Source organism: Capricornis sumatraensis, chromosome 1 (genome assembly GCF_032405125.1).
Source record: "Capricornis sumatraensis isolate serow.1 chromosome 1, serow.2, whole genome shotgun sequence".
Lineage (NCBI taxonomy): Eukaryota > Metazoa > Chordata > Mammalia > Artiodactyla > Bovidae > Capricornis > Capricornis sumatraensis.
This window is the reverse complement of record NC_091069.1, coordinates 242,779,252-242,796,281: the sequence shown is the minus strand read 5'-3', so window position 1 is coordinate 242,796,281 and position 17,030 is coordinate 242,779,252.

The following is a 17,030-nucleotide window of genomic DNA, read 5'->3' as shown; positions in this document are numbered from 1 at the left end:
TGGACTGTAGCCTGCCAGGCTCCTCTGCCCATGGGATTATCCCTGCAAGAATACTGGAGTGGGTTTGCCATTTCCTCCTCTAGGGGATCTTCCCGACCCAAGGATCGAACCCAAAGGCAGTTAGGAAGTCAGAAATTTATTGAGCGACTGCTATATGCCTCTCATTAATGGCAACCCACTCCAGTGCTCTTGCCTGGAGAACCCCAGGGACGGAGGAGCCTGGTGGGCTGCCGTCTATGGTGTTGCACAGAGTCAGACACTACTGAAGCGACTTAGCAGCAGCAGCAGCAGCAGCATGCATGCATCTCTCAGAATGCCTGCAGTTGGAATGACCAGAGAGACATAGTATCAGCCAAGACAATGTTTCTAGGTTTTACAGACTGGGACCACCAGTTTCACCTTAGACAAAGTGAAAGTTCAATTTTTTTTTTGCAACGTGGGACATTGGAGACCTGCATTTCAGAAGAATATGGTACATTTAACCCATTAAAGGAAAGGGTCCACTATGAGCCATATCATAAAACATGAAGAGATGGGGAACAGTTTTAAACTTTTAAGTCAGGGAAAGAGTGGGGTTGTCATCTTCTTGCTTATGCTGTCTTGTGCTCTTGCCCCTCTGCCAAGTTTCTGACCTCTCCAGGTTTGGAACCCTTGGTAGGAGGACAGGTAATAGTCGCTCAGTAGTGTCCAACTCTCTGCGATTCCATGGACTGCAGCACACCAGGCTTCCTGTCCTTCATCTCCTGGATCATGCTCAAACTCTTGTCCATTGAATTGGTGCTGCCATCTGAAAGGTCAGGGCGAGGCCAGGACGAAAGGTCAGGGAAAAGTCAGGCGTGCTGAGGCATGCCCCGGCAGAGGGCGCTGCAGACACACCCCGGAGACGGGCCAGCAACCAAGCCGACCAATCAGGAGCCGACACGAAGCCCTCGCCGTCCAATCAGGAACCAACACGGAGCCCTTGAACACCAATCACCGCTGAGCCCGCGTTTTCTTCCTTATATGGGAGCCCCGGCCCGGGCTATAAAACCCCTTCCCCACCCCTCACACCTCGCAGACTCCACAGACTCCCTTTACCCCGCAGACTCTTTTTGCTTCACAGACCCCCCCTCGCTTTCCTGCTTACCCGCCCCCGGGAATTCTGCCCGAGAGCGACCGCCCAATAAAAGGCCCTGTTCAATGGTCCATAGGGGTGGTTCCTTCTTCCCATGGCGTTTCTTACACCATCCAACCATCTCGTCCTCTGTCGTCCACTTCTCCTCCTGACCTTTATCATTCCCATATCACAGTGTTTTCCAATAAATTGGCTCTTCCCATCAGATGGCCAAAGTAGTGAAGCTTCACTTCAGCATCAGTCCTTCCAGTGAATATTCAGGGTTGATTTCCTTTAGAATTGACTGGTTTGATCTCCTTGCTCTCGGGGGTACTCGCGTGAGTCTTCTCCAGCACCACAACACGAAAGCATCAATTCTTTGATGCTCAGCCCTCTTTATGGTTCAAATCTTACAAAAAACCATAACTTTGACTATAAGGACCTCCTTTTAATATGCTGTCTGCATTTGTTATAGCTTTTATTCCAAGGAGCAAGTCTTTTAATTTCATGGCTGCAGTCACCAATGCAGCCTGCATTGATTTGGGAGCCCAGGTAAATAAATATGTCACTGTTTCCATTTTTTTCCCCCATCTCTTTGATGTGAAGTGATAGGAACAGAAGCCATGATCTTAATTTTTTGAATGTTGAGTCTTAAGCCAGCTTTTTCTGTTTTTTCACGTTCATCAAGAGGCTCTTTAGTTCCTCTTCACTTTCTTCCATTAGAGTGGTATCATCTGCATATCTGAGATTATTGATATTTCTCCCAGAAATCTTGATTCCAGCTTGTGCATCATTCAGCCTGCCATTTCACATGATGTACTCTGCATAGAAGTTAAATAAGCAGGGTGACAACAGACAGCCTTGATGTACTCCTTTCCCGATTTGGAACCAGTCCATTGTTCCATGTCCAGTTCTGACTACTGTTTACTGACCTGCATACAGGTTTCTCAGAAGGCAGGTAAAGTCTGGTATTGCCATCTCTTGAATTTTCCACAGTTCATTATGACCTGTGTAGTCAAAGGCTTTAGCGTAGTCAATGAAGCAGAAGTAGATGTTTTTTCTTGAATTCTTTTGCTTTTTCTATAATTCAGCAGATGTTGGCGATTTTTTCTCTGGTTCCTCTGCCTTTCCTAAATCCAGCTTGTACATCCGTAAGTTCTCAGTTCACACAATGTTGAAGCTTAGCTTGAAGGATTTTGAGCCTTACCTTGCTAGCATGTGAAATGAATGAGATTGTGTGGTAGTTTGAACATTCTTTGACATTGCTCGTCTTTGAGATTGGAACAAAAATTGACCTTTACTGGTCTTGTGGCCACTGCTGAGTTTTCCAAATTTGCTGACATATTGAGTGCAGCACTTTAACAGCACCATCTTTTAGGATTTGAAATAGCTCAGCTGGAATTCCGTCGTCTTCACTAACTTTGTTCATAGTAATGCTTGCTAAGATCCAGTTGACTTCACACTCCAGGATGTCTGGCTCTAGGTGAATGGCCACAACATCATGGTTATCTGGGTCATTAAGACATTTTTTGTACAGTTCTGTATAGTCTTGCCACCTCTTCTGCTTCTGTTAGGTCAGTACTGTTTCTTTCCTTTATTGTGCCCATTTTTGCTTGAAATGTTCCCTTGGGTATCTCGAATTTTCTTGAAGAGATCTCTAGACTTTCTCATTCTATTGTTGTCCTCTATTTCTTTGCATTGTTTTCTTAAGAAGCCTTTCTTAGCTCTCCTTGTTTCTCTTTGGTACTCTGCATTCAGATAGGTATATCCTTCCTTTATTCCTCTGCTTTTCACATCTCTTCTTTTCTCAGCTATTTGTAAGGCCTCCTCAGACAACCGTTTTGCCTTCTTGCATTTCCCCCTGCCTTTGGAATGTTTTTTTCACCACCTGCTGTACAATGGTATGAACATCCGTCCATAATTCTTCAGTCACTCTGAAAGGACTAGCTCCTAGTCCCTTGAATCTATCCATCACCTCCACTGTATCAAATCATAAAGAATTTGATTTAGATCATACCTGATTGGCCTAGTGGTTTTCCCTAATTTCTTAAATTTGAGCGTGAATTTTGCAATAAGGAGCCTGTAGTCAGCTCCAGGTCTTGTTTTTGCTAACTGTATAGAAATTTTCTCTCTTCAGCTGCGAAGCATGTAATCAATCTGATTTTGGTATTGACCATCTGGTGATGTCCATGTGGGGAGTCATCTCTTGTGCTATTGGAAGAGGGTGTTTGCTATGACCAGTGTGTTCTCTTGGCAAAACTCTGTTAGCCTTTGCCCTGATTCATTTTGTACTCCAAGGCAAAACTTGCCTATTACAGATATCTCTTGACTTCCTACTTTTACATTACAGTCTCCTGTGTTGAAAAGGACATCTTTTTTTAGAACAGGATTGTTCAAATTCATCTTCTTTGGTATTAGTGATTGGGGCATAGACTTGGATTACTGTGATATTGCATGATTTGCCTTGGAAATAAGCCTGAAATCAATCTGCCATTTTTGAGATTGCACCTAAGTTCTGCATTTCAGATTCTTTCTTTGACTATGAGGGCTACTCCATTTCTCTAAGAGATTAGATATCATGGTCATCTGAATTAGATTTGCTCCTTCTGATCCATTTAGCTCAGTGAATCATAAAATGTTCATTTCACTCTTGCTTTTGCTCCTGTTTGACCACTTCCAATTTACCTTGATTCATGGACTTCATATTCCATGTTCCTATGCAATATTGTTCTTTATGGCATGAGACTTTACTTCACCATAAGACACATCTACAACTGGGTATTGCTTCTGCTCTGGGTCAGCCTCTACATTCCTCCTGGAGCTATTTTTCTGCTCTTCTCCAGTAGCATATTGTATACCTATTGACCTGGGGGCTTCATCTTTCAGTGTTATCCTCATCCATCAGAGGGCAGAATGAAAACCACAGTCACAGAAAACTAACCAAAATGATCATGTGGATCACAGCTTTGTGTAACTCAATGAAACTATGAGCCACGCTGTGTAGACTCATCCAAGACAGACAGGCCATGGTGGAGAGTTCTGATGAAACGTGATCCACTGGAGAAGGGAATGGCAAACCACTTCAGCATTCTTACCTTTAGAACCCCATTATCAGTATGAAAAGGCAAAAAAATATAACACTGCTAGATGAACCCCTAGGTCAGTAGGTGTCCAATATGCTCCTGGAGAAGAGTGGAGAAAAGAAAGGAAGGAAAAAAGTCTAAATTGATTAGCAGGAGAAGTTGAGCTTTGTTACAATCTCAACAGAGGCCTTAGCCAGTCTACAGGAAGTGTTGAAGCTGGCCCTGCAGAATTTTTCTAATTTTCCTAAACTGGGACTTTATACCCCTATACCATCTAGTTATCATCTTTCTTCAGCCAAAACAATCCCCAGGAGACTGATGGTGGGGGAATGTCTGCTGGCGTCACTCCCAGTGGTTGGAGAAACAAGTCTTTCAGGCATCACATCTACCACAACACAAGACACACTCTTCGCCTCCAAGAACTCTGGAAATGCAGGCCAATTCTCACTCCTTCCATCAAAGTAGCTAGTCATCTTTTCTTTGACCCTTTAGATTTTCTTCAGGTGGGAGTGCAGACACCAGACCCTTATGTTCTTCAAACTCCAAGAGATGCATATTAACTTCTTCAAATAATCTCCTGAGATAAGGAATGTGCATCAGCTGGAGACTTCCACTATTATGCTTGAATAATAGAGTAAAAGGCCATCACTTATTTCCTCCAAACCAATAGCAAACTTCCCATAGCTTGTGGAGTAAATTCAGATTCTGCAGCCTTGGAACAGTGCCCTGGAGCAATGGCTCTCCTCTCCTCACCTCCAATTTGTCTTGTAACATTCCTCTACCCATGTTCCTCCACACTAGCAGGGCTGATTTTCTTCTGGTCCTTATACCAACATAGTTTCTATTTCTTTTCAGTACTCTGCCAACCCTCATTTCTTTCAAAGTCTAACTTCTCTGCCTAAGAAACTTTCACTGGGCAATCATACCTTTCAAGAGTTTATCTTATTAATAGTTTCAATTCAATAATCTTCATCTTTGTGCAAAGATCTGTAACTTTTTCTGACCTTGTTCTCCATTAATTGTGTCTCCATTTTATCTCTCTTGGCTTTTGGTAGTTGTTACTGTTTTGAGGCCATTTATTGCTTAGATTCATCACCAGCAACCTTACTGGACACCTGCTGAGAATATAATGTAGCACAAATGACTGATGACCCAAAGAAATGTCAAATGTGGCTGGGGTTCTCCAAAAGCATAGGAGTTGTCACTGCCTTCTCTAATAACCTTTGCATAGTTTTGCCTCCAAAACAAATCCAGGTTTTCTGAGACTTCTTTCTATATAGTGATTACTGGCTATCTTCTCATCAAGGAAAATATACTCATCAAGGACAATACATTTCTCATCTAGGACAATATACATCAGCACAGATACTGACCCTGGATACCTGTTGGCTACTACCTAAGTGACCTAACTGAGTAAGTGGGCCCAGAGGTGATCAGTTAAAAGGTGTTAGCAGACAATCAATGTGGTTGGTTTCCAACACTTTTTAATCCTAAACTTACCATAGCATCTGTTCCAATTTTCAACCTTATAATTTTTTTTCCCTTCTTTATACTGAATTTATGCCGCAAACCTCAGTCTGCATTTTGAAAGGATAATTTTGAATACAGAATGATGGTAAGGATTGAGGAAGCTTATGGCCAATTAAAGATGGCCAAAAAATGTTAAATACTCTATTCATTGTAAAGTGAGGTTTATGATGAAGGCAGGCTACATAATTTGTGGGTGGCAGTGCAAAATGAAAATCTAGTGACCTTCATTCAAAAATTATAAAGAATTTTAAAATAGCAATAAATGAAGAATGGAATCCTTTTGAGTTCATATCCCTATTCAATTGCCCTTGAGTTTTCCCAGAGGGCTGTATGCCCATTACTCTACTCTGTTTATTGACTCCTCTCCTTGAATCTGGTTGGGCTCTGTAAAACTGCTTTGACCAATAGACCATGGCAGAAATGACTGTGCCAGTTTCTGAGTCCATACCTTAAGACAATGGCAGCTTCCACTTCCTGTGCCCTGAAGCACTTGAAACTTTGAGCTGCCATGTAAGGAGATCTATTACCTCAGCCAAAACTACCAGACTGGTAAGCTTGTGTGTAGGCATTCCAGGCAACAGTTGCCCAGCCTTCCAGCCAAGGCATGTGAAGTGAAGCCATCTGGGACTCTTCAGGTTAGCCTATTTGCCAGCTGGATACTACTAAGTGACTTGAGTTGGCACCACAAGGAGAGTAGAAAAATCACCCAGTCAACCTCTGCCCAAGTCCTGCAATACAGAATCATGAAATATATATAAAATTGTTGGTTTAAGCCAATGAATTTGGGGATAATTTCTTCTTATACTTAAAGCAAGAGAAAAATTTCCCCACATTTGGTGAAGGTAGCTTGTAAAATTAGTAAATAATGCTGCCATCTTTTAAACAATGTGATTTGTAGAGTAAATATCAGTTGTGTAGGTTAGTATAGGATTGGTACCCAGACTGTGAATCTCAAAATCACTTGGGATGTTTATTGAGATCCACTAAGGTTTAATTTCTGAGACTGGAGCTTGCAAATCTGCATGTTTAGTTATCTGGCAAGTGACACATACTTTAAGATCTCATAACCACTGAGTTTGCATAAAAATTCTGTCTCAGTTCAGCTCAGTCACGTCTGACTCCTTCCGACCGCACGAAACGTGGCACACCAGGCCTCCCTGTCCATCACCTACTCCCGGAGTTCACTCAGATTCACGTTCATCGAGTCAGTGATGCCATCCAGCCATCTCATCATCTGTCGTCCCCTTCTCCTTCTGCCCCCAATCCTTCCCAGCATCAGAGTCTTTTCCAGTGAGTCAACTCTTCTTATGAGGTGGCCAAAGTACTGGAATTTCAGCTTTAGCATCATTCCTTCCAAAGAAATCCCAGGGTCGATCTCCTTCAGATGGACTGGTTGGATCTCCTTGCAGTCCAAGAGACTCTCAAGAGTCTTCTCCAACAACACAGTTCAAAAGCATCAATTCTTTGGCATGCAGCCTTCTTCACAGTCCAACTCTCACATCCATACATGACTACTGGAAAAACCATAGCCTGACTAGACAGACCTTAGTTGGCAAAGTAATGTCTCTGCTTTTGAATATGCTATCTAGGTTGGTCATAACTTTCCTTCCAAGGAGTAAGCATCTTTTAATTTCATGGCTGCAGTCACCATCTGCAGTGGTTTTGGAGCTCCCAAAAATAAAGTCTGACACTGTTTCCACTGTTTCCCCATCTATTTCCCATGAAGTGATGGGACCAGATGCCATGATCTTCGTTTTCTGAATGTTGAGCTTTAAGCCAAATTTTTCACTCTCCTCTTTCACTTTCATGAAGAGGCTTTTTAGTTCCTCTTCACTTTCTGCCATAAGGGTGGTGTCATCTGCATATCTGAGGTTATTGATATTTCTTCTGGCAATCTTGATTCCAGCTTGTGTTTCTTCCAGTCCAGCGTTTCTCATGATGTAGTCTGCATAGAAGTTAAATAAGCAGGGTGATAATATACAGCCTTGACGTACTCCTTTTCCTATATGGAACCAGTCTGTTGTTCCATGTCCAGTTCTAACTGTTGCTTCCTGACCTGCATACAGATTACTCAAAAGGCAGGTCAGGAGGTCTGGTATTCCCATCTCTTTCAGAATTTCCCACAGTTTATTGTGATCTACACAGTCAAAGGCTTTGGCCTAGTCAATAAAGCAATAGATGTTTTTCTGGAACTCTCTTGCTTTTTCCATGATCCAGCAGATGTTGGCAATTTGATCTCTGGTTCCTCTGCCTTTTCTAAAACCAGCTTGAACATCAGGAAGTTCACGGTTCACGTATAGCTGAAGTCTGGCTTGGAGAATTTTGAGCATTACTTTACTAGCATGTGAGATGAGTGCAATTGTGCAGTAGTTTGAGCATTCTTTGGCATTGCCTTTCTTTGGAATTGGAATGAAAACTGACCTTTTCCAGTCCTGTGGCCACTGCTGAGTTTTCCAAATTTGCTGGCATATTGAGTGCAGCACTTTCACAGCATCATCTTTCAGGATTTGAAATAGCTCCACTGGAATTCCATCACCTCCACTAGCTTTGTTTGTAGTGATGCTTTCTAAGGCCCACTTGACTTCACATTCCAGGATGTCTGGCTCTAGATAAGTGATCACACCATCATGATTATCCAGGTCATGGAGATCTTTTTTGTACAATTCTTCTGTGTATTCTTGCCACCTCTTCTGAATATCTTCTGCTTCTGTAAGGTCCATACCCTAACAATGATCTACTTCGTTCCTACACAGAGTGTGGTCCAGCAGCAACATCACCTTAAAGCAGCATCCCCAACCTTTTTGGCACCAGGGACTAATTTCGTGGAAGACAATTTTTTCCATGGACCGGGGGTGGGGAGGATGGTTTGGGGGTGATTCAAGTGAATGACTTTTATTTTGCACTATATTTCTAGTCTAATCCTGGCACTGATCTGACAGGAGGCAACAGTCTGCAGACTGGAGGCTGGGTACTCCCTACTTTAAAGCTTATTAGGAATCATTCTAATGATTCTGAGAGGAGCTACTCCACATTCAACGTCAGGAGGGGCGGCGGTGAGGAGATACCCCTCGTCCAAGGTAAGGAGCAGTGGCTGTGCTTTGCTGGAGCAGCTGTGAAGAGATATCCCACATCCAAGGTAAGAGAAACTAAAGTAAGACGGTGGGTGTTGCGAGTGGGCATCAGAGGGCAGACACACTGAAACCATAATAACAGAAAACTAGTCAATCTAATCACACTAGGACCACAGCCTTGTCTAACTCAATGAAACCAAGCCATGCCGTGTGCGGCCACCCAAGATGGGAGGGTCATACTAGAGAGGTCTGACAGAATGTGGTCCACTGGAGAAGGGAATGGCAAACCACTTCAATATTCTTGCCTTGAGAACCCCATGAACAGTATAAAAAGGCAAAATGATAGGATACTGAAAGGGGAACTCCCCGGCTTGATAGGTGCCCAATATGCTACTGGAGATCAGTGGAGAAATAACTCCAGAAAGAATGAAGGGATGGAGCCAAAGCAAAAATAATACCCAGTTGTGGATGTGACTGGTGATAGAAGTAAGGTCCGATGCTGTAAAGAGCAGCATTGCATAAGAACCTGGAATGTCAGGTCCATGAATCAAGGCAAATTGGAAGTGGTCAAACAGGAGATGGCAAGAGTGAACGTTGACATTCTAGGAATTAGCGATCTAAAATGGACTGGAATGGATGAATTTAACTCAGATGACCATTATATCCACTACTGTGGGCAGGAATCCCTTAGAAGAAATGGAGTAGCCATCATGGTCAACAAAAGAGTCCGAAATGCAGTACTTGAATGCAATCTCAAAAACGACAGAATGGTCTCTGTTCATTTCTAAGGCAAACCATACAATATTACAGTAATCTAAGTCTATGCCCCAACCAATAACGCTGAAGAAGCTGAAGTTGAACGGCTCTATGAAGACCTACAAGACCTTTTAGAACTAACACCCAAAAAGATGTCCTTTTCATTAGTAGTGGATTGGAATGCTAAAGTAGGAAGTCAAGAAACACCTGGAGTAACAGGCAAATTTGGCCTTCAAATGCGGAATGAAGCAAGGCAAAGATTATTAGAGTTTTTCCGAAGGAATGCACTGGTTATAGCAAACACCCTCTTCCAACAAGACAAGAGAAGACTCTACACATGGACATCACCAGATGGTCAACACTGAAATTAGATTGATTATATTCTTTGCAGCCAAAGATGGAGAAGCTCTATACAGTTTTTGCTCTATACAGCAAAAACAAGACCAGGAGTTGACTGTGGCTCAAATCATGAACTCCTTATTGCCAAATTCAGAATTAAATTGAAGAAAGTAGGGAAAACCACTAGACCATTCAGGTATGACCTAAATCAAATCCCTTATGATTATACAGTGGAAGTGAGAAATAGATTTAGGGGCCTAGATCTGATAGATAGAGTGCCTGATGAACTATGGACATTGTTCATGACATTGTACAGGAGACAGGGATCAAGACCATCCCCATGGAAAAGAAGTGCAAAAAAGCAGAATGGCTGCCTGGGGAAGCCTTACAAATAGCTGTGGAAAGAAGAGAGGGGAAAAGGAAAGATATAAGCATCTGAATGCAGAGTTCCAAAGAATAGCAAGAAGAGATAAGAAAGCCTTGCTCAGAGATCAATGCAAAAAAATAGAGGCAAGCAACAGAATGGGAAAGACTAGGGATCTCTTCAAGAAAATTAGAGATACCAAGGGAACATTTCATGCAAAGATGGGCTCGATAAAGGACAGAAATGGTATGGACCTAACAGAGGCAGAAGATATTAAGAAGAGGTGGCAAGAATACACGGAAGAACTGTACAAAAAGATCTTCACAACCCAGATAATCATGATGGTGTGATCACTTATCTAGAGCCAGACATCCTGGAATGTGAAGTCAAGTGGGCCTTAGAAAGCATCACTACGAACAAAGCTAGTGGAGGTGATGGAATTCCAGTGGAGCTGTTTCAAATCCTGAAAGATGATGCTTTGAAAGTGCTGCACTCAATATGCCAGCAAATTTGGAAAACTCAGCAGTGGCCACAGGACTGGAAAAGGTCAGTTTTCATTCCAATCCAAAAGAAAGAAATGTTCAAACTACTGCACAATTGCACTCATCTCACATGCTAGTAAAGTAATGCTCATAATTCTCCAAGCCAGGCTTCAGCTATACGTGAACCGTGAACTTCCTGATGTTCAAGCTGGTTTTAGAAAAGACAGAGGAACCAGAGATAAAATTTCCAACTTCCTCTAGATCATGGAAAGAGCAAGAGAGTTCCAGAAAAACATCCATTTCTGCTTTATTGACTATGCCAAAGTCTTTGAATGTGTGGATCACAATAAACTGTGGGAAATTCTGAAAGAGAAGGGAATACCAGACCTCCTGACCTGCCTCTTGAGTAACCTGTATGCAGGTCAGGAAGCAACAGTTAGAACTTCACATGGAACAACAGACTGGTTCCATATAGGAAAAGGAGTACGTCAAGGGAGTGTATTGTCACCCTGCTTATTTAACTTCTATGCAGAGTACATCATGAGAAACGCTGGGCTGGAGGAAGCTCAAGATTGCTTTCCAGAATCAAGATTTCCAGGAGAAATATCAATAACCTTAGATATGCAGATGACACCACTCTTATGGCAGAAAATGAAGAAGAACTAAAGGGCCTCTTGATGAAAGTGAAAGAGGAGAGTGAAAAAGTTGGCTTAAAGCTCAACATTCAGAAAACGAAGATCATGGCATCTGGTCCCATCTCTTCATGGGAAATAGATGGGGAAACAGTGGAAACAGTGGCTGACTTTATTTTGGGGGCTTCCAAATCACTGCAGATGGTGAATGCAGCCATGAAATTAAGACACTTACTCCTTGGAAGGAAAGTTATGACCAACCTAGATAGCATATTGAAAAACAGAGACATTACTTGGCCAGCAAAGGTCCATCTAAGTCAAGGCTATGGTTTTCCCAGTGGTCATGTATGGATGTGAGAGTTGGACTGTGAAGAAAGCTGAGCGCCAAAAAATTGATGCTTTTGAACTGTGGTGTTGGAGAAGACTCTTGAGAGTCGCTTGGACTGCAAGGAGATCCAACCAGTCCATCTGAAGGAGATCGATCCTGGGATTTCTTTGGAAGGAATAATGCTAAAGCTGAAACTCCAGTACTTTGGCCACCTCATGCGAAGCGTTGACTCATTGGAAAAGACTCTGATGCTGTGAGGGATAGGGGGCAGGAGGAGAAGGGGACGACAGAGAATGCTATGGCTGGATGGCATCGCCGACTCGATGGACGTGAGTTTGAGTGAACTCCGGGAGATGGTGATGGACAGGAGGCCTGGCGTGCTGCGATTCATGGGGTCGCAAAGAGTCAGACACAACTGAGTGACTGAACTGAGGAATCATTCTCAGGTTTCATCACAGACCCACTGAATCATTGTGCACATCTGAAAGATCCCCTGGTGATTTGAATATACCTTAAAATTTGAGAAACTGCTGTAGAAGAGTAGTTCTTAACCTTAGTTGCACAGAAAATCACTTGCAGAACTTAAAAAGAAAAAAAGCACTGCTGCCTGTTAGGTCATAATGTGTGGGGTGGGTTGAGGGGGGTGTAAGGGAGGGGTCAAGGGCCAGGGAGGGTTTGGCTGTCATGTTTTAAAAGCTTCTTGGAGGATTTTAGTCAATAGTTAAAGGGGGAAATTAATGGTTTTATCCTCTGCTAACTCATTATTGCCAACAGGTGGGCAGTCCCCCTTAGAAACCACTTTGGCATGTTTGTATGCATCCTGATTCCTGTTTAAGCTTCCCTTCCTTTCATCACATAGTGAGTGCACATGTAATTTTGACCATATTGATAGCATTGTTCTTCAGTTGTGGTGATGACATAGCATCACAAATGGCCAAAATGTCCCCAAGAAAATATACCACCTTGGGATAAATGACTGTCTAATTGTACATACAGAGAGTTAATAGCCTTTGAAGATAAAAGAATTTCACAAAGGGAAGACATTCTAATTCTTATTAAAATTGCCAGCCTTCTCCAAGGCCATTTAGTTCTACTCAGTTCTGCCACGTGAACTGATTCCTAAAGTCCCTGTTACCAAATCTAGAGACTGATTTCAGGAATTGAGTAACAATACTGCTGTTGCTGCTAAGTCAATTCAGTCATGTCCGACTCTATGTGACCCCATAGACGGCAGCCCACCAGGCTCCCCCGTCCCTGGGATTCTCCAGGCAAGAACACTGGAGTTGGTTGTTCTTTAACACCTAATCTGATTAAACATCTGTGATTTAACATTTCTACCATCAGGGGGCAGTGTAACTCAGGAAAAAATTTGGCTTGTTACTTGTATATATTAAAAAGAATCATTTTTCTCATGTGAAGATAAAGATTGCAAAGAATTCAGTCCAGGTATTATTGTTTTCAATAGTGATAAACTACATTGCCTTACTCAGTTTCCACCACAAGTGATAACATGACTTCTGGAAATTAGTCATGAAATAGACAAGAGGCAAGGGTCTGTGAACTTTTTCTATACAGGACCAAATAACAAATACTTTACATTTTATGGGCTATATGGTTTCTGTCTCAACTTTGCCATTATAGCATAAAAACATCCATACACAATACATAAATGAATGGGCATGTCCACATTCTAATTAAACTTTATTTACAAAAACAGATGGCAGGGTTAACTTGGCTTGAGGCCTATAGTTTGCTGATGCCTGAATTAGAGGGGTAGTTTTCAAACCTGGATAACTTTCACTAGCACCTGGGGAGCTTGTTAAAAATTTAAAGTCCTGGAATGTACATCAGACCCACCCAATCAGAGTATTTGAGAATGGGGGATAGAATTTAAAGTACCTGAATTTTTTTTTTTTGTCCCTACATGATTCTGAAGCAAGTCGTAATTTTGTAACCATTAGGCCCAAATAGTGGAGAAGGCAATGGCACCCCACTCCAGTACTCTTGCTTGGAAAATCCCATGGACGGAGGAGCCTGGTGGGCTGCAGTCTATGGGGTCGCGACGGAGCAACTTCACTTTCACTTTTTACTTTCCTGCATTAGAGAAGGAAATGGCAACCCATTCCAGTGTTCTTGCCTGGAGAATCTCATGGATGGGGGAGCCTGGTGAGCTGCCGTCTATGGGGTCGCACAGAGTCGGACACGACTGAAGCGACTTGGCAGCAGCAGCAGGCCCAAATAGGAGCTTCCCTGGTGGCTCAGTTGGTAAAAAATCTGCCTGCAATGCAGGAGACCCGGGTTCAATCCCTGGATTGGGAATATCCTCTGAAGAAGGGAATGGCTACCCCTCTAGTATTCTTGCCTGGAGAGTTTCATGAACAGAGGAGCCTGGTGGGCTACAGGGGTTGCAAATAGTTGGATATAACTGACAGACTAACACACACACACACAGGCCGAAATAAAATTCTCCTTTTAGGGAACTATAAGGTCCTCCTTGGCATATTGTAATTATTTTCTATATACATGGTATATAAGATATATATGTAGAGCTTAAGGTTCAAATTATCTCTGTGGGCACTTTCAAAGCATATCAGTGAAGGTCTCATTCCCATATAAATGTTTGTTTTAAGCGATTGGTTTGAGGGCTTTTTGTACTGTAGCACATCCCAGCCCGTCCTGATTGACAGAGGACCATACTGAATTAATTTGAACAGGGAAGGGGAAGAGATTGAAGAAATGGGAAAAGGGAAGGAAGAATGCAGAGAGATGATGGAATGTGCAGTGCTTTCCTGCTGCTGCCAAGTTGCTGCTAAGTCGCTTCAGTCATGTCCGACTCTGTGCAACCCCATAGATGGCAGCCCACTAGGCTCCTCTGTCCCTGGGATTCTCCAGGCAAGAATACTGGAGTGGGTTGCCATTTCCTTCTCCAGTGCATGAAAGTGAAAATTGAGAGTGAAGTCGCTCAGTCGTGCCCGACCCCATGGACTCCCACCCTTCCTTCCCCCCTAATTCTCACTTTTGATAGAAAGTTGGTTACAACATTGTAAGTAATGGAACTTCCCACCAAGAAGGGAAATCCTAAACTAACCACAGAATCCAGCACTCCTGACCCCAACTCAGTAACCACTCAGAAAAAGTCCTCCCCACCCCTTCACAATCACTGGACAATCTCTGTCTGGAGAGCTATGCTTATAGGACAAGCACACCTGATTAAATGGAGCAGTGCTTTCCTAGATGTCCCAAATCTTCAATAAACTTCTGCTTTCACAAAAACCTTCACTGTGTACTGGATTTTTTATTTTATTTTTATTATTATTTTGAGGTGGGGGCAGAAATTGGTGAAGGGGAGGGTTTTGATGCTTAAGTGAGTACAAGAGTGAAACAAAGGCAGGGGAGAACAAGACGGTGGAGGAGTAGGTGGACATGGAGTACATCTCTCTCCATGGATACATCAGGAACACACCTTCAGACACAGAGGCGAATGCGGAATACCAGCTGAGAGTGGACAGGAATGCCTGAACAGTGGAAGAGAATATATAGACCCACGCAAAACTCAGTAGGACAAAGGAACTAGGGGGGAAAACAGGAGTGTTAGTAGGACTGGACCTGCCCAAGGTGGGTGGGGGGACTGAAGCACACATCGGGGCGATTGTCTGAGTCAGAGGAGAAACATTTAAGGCTGACAGTGAAACCGCTGATCGGTGGCAGCCTAGATGGAGTGAGAATCAGACAGTCCTTGCTCAGCCACGCATACCCTAGACAGGGACGCAGGTTCCCTGGAAGGCACAGCCACTGGGAGTTGGAGTTTAGGGATTGTGAGGCAATCCATGGGCGAGAGCTTCTGAAGACTGCGGAGAGACAGATCGAGGGGATGTGAGGGAGGAGACTGTGGTGGGAAATACCTGTGGAGGAAAGCTGGAAGCCATGGAAGCAAGGCAATACTGGTGAGTCATGCGTAGGGGGTGAAGCCACTACTATAGCCTCTCTCCCCATCACATGCCAGCATTGGTAGCTGAACAATATAGAGAGGCTGGCCCATCAAACGCCTGATGCACTGAACTACAGAGTAGGACCCCAGCCAGGGTGCCCCTTTAAGTGCCTGACTCACTGATCTACAGAGTAGGACCCCAGCAAGGGATACCCTTTATGTGCCTGACACGCAGAACAACAGAGAAGGACCCTGGGCAAGGGAGCCCACCAAGTGTTTGAATGGGCCAAGCTATGGAGAAAGACTGGCCAAAGAGGCCTTCTGTTTGCCAGCTACAAGAGGCTGGAAAAATCTGATAGAGCCGTAACTCCTGTGGTGGAGGCAGTCCATGTCCCTGCACATTTGGCGCCACCAGGGTCACCTCAAGCCAAGCAGCTGCACTACCTTCATGCTAAACTCTCACTGGGGCAGAGCTGCCACAAGCGGAAAAAAAAAAAAAAAAAAAAAAGGCTTGCATCTATGTGTGCAGGGGCGCTTCGGTAGTGTCCGACCCTTTGCAACCCTGTAGACTGTGGCCTGCCAGGCTTCTCTGTCAGGGAGGGATAGTTTATCTCCAGGCAAGGATACTGGACCGTATTGGCCAATACTAGTTGCCATACCCTTCTAGAGCACTATAATTCCTGCTGCCCTAGCCGCCGGCTCCCCTGAGTACCTGGTGCTGCCAGAACCCCTGTGACCCAAGCAGCTGCACCTCCTCCACAACTGGCCCTCACAGGGGCAAACTCAAGTCCTCCAGGGCAGCCTTAAGGAGCAAAACCCAGTGAACAACCCACATGCAGAGGTGGAAATAAAACCACAATAGAAACCCAGGGGTAGTGTGACTAAGGAAGAAGACCCAAAACCTTCCCACCAGCTGTACAAGCTGCAAATTAAATTCACACAATCAGCTAGGCAGATTCACTGTCTATGGAATATATAAAAGGGCATTGAGAGCTCCCACAAAAGAAAATGCACTAGTTCTGATAGTTGTGGATCTTGGAGGCAAGAACAAGAGGAGTAGGACCAGATTAGAATCTGACTCTTTTGGATTCCCCCCCTCCCCCCGCCACCCCCACCCCATTGTAGCTGTCGTTTTTATTGGCAATGTGAAATCCAATTAAACTTTTGAGCTTTTTCTTTTCTTTTTTTTCTCAGTCACATTTTCTATTGTTGTTATAAATCCCTGTCTCTACGTTGGGCTTTTGCACTTCTGGGGCATTTTCCTTTATTTTCTTTTAACTTGTTTTAATTTTTTAAACCTATTATTATTTTTTCTACATTTATTCCTTTGTTTGCTTTTCCTACTGTTCTTTTCACCTTGCAGTTAATCTTTAATGTATATAAATCTTCTTTATCTACCTCTATTTAACTTTGCACATCTATTC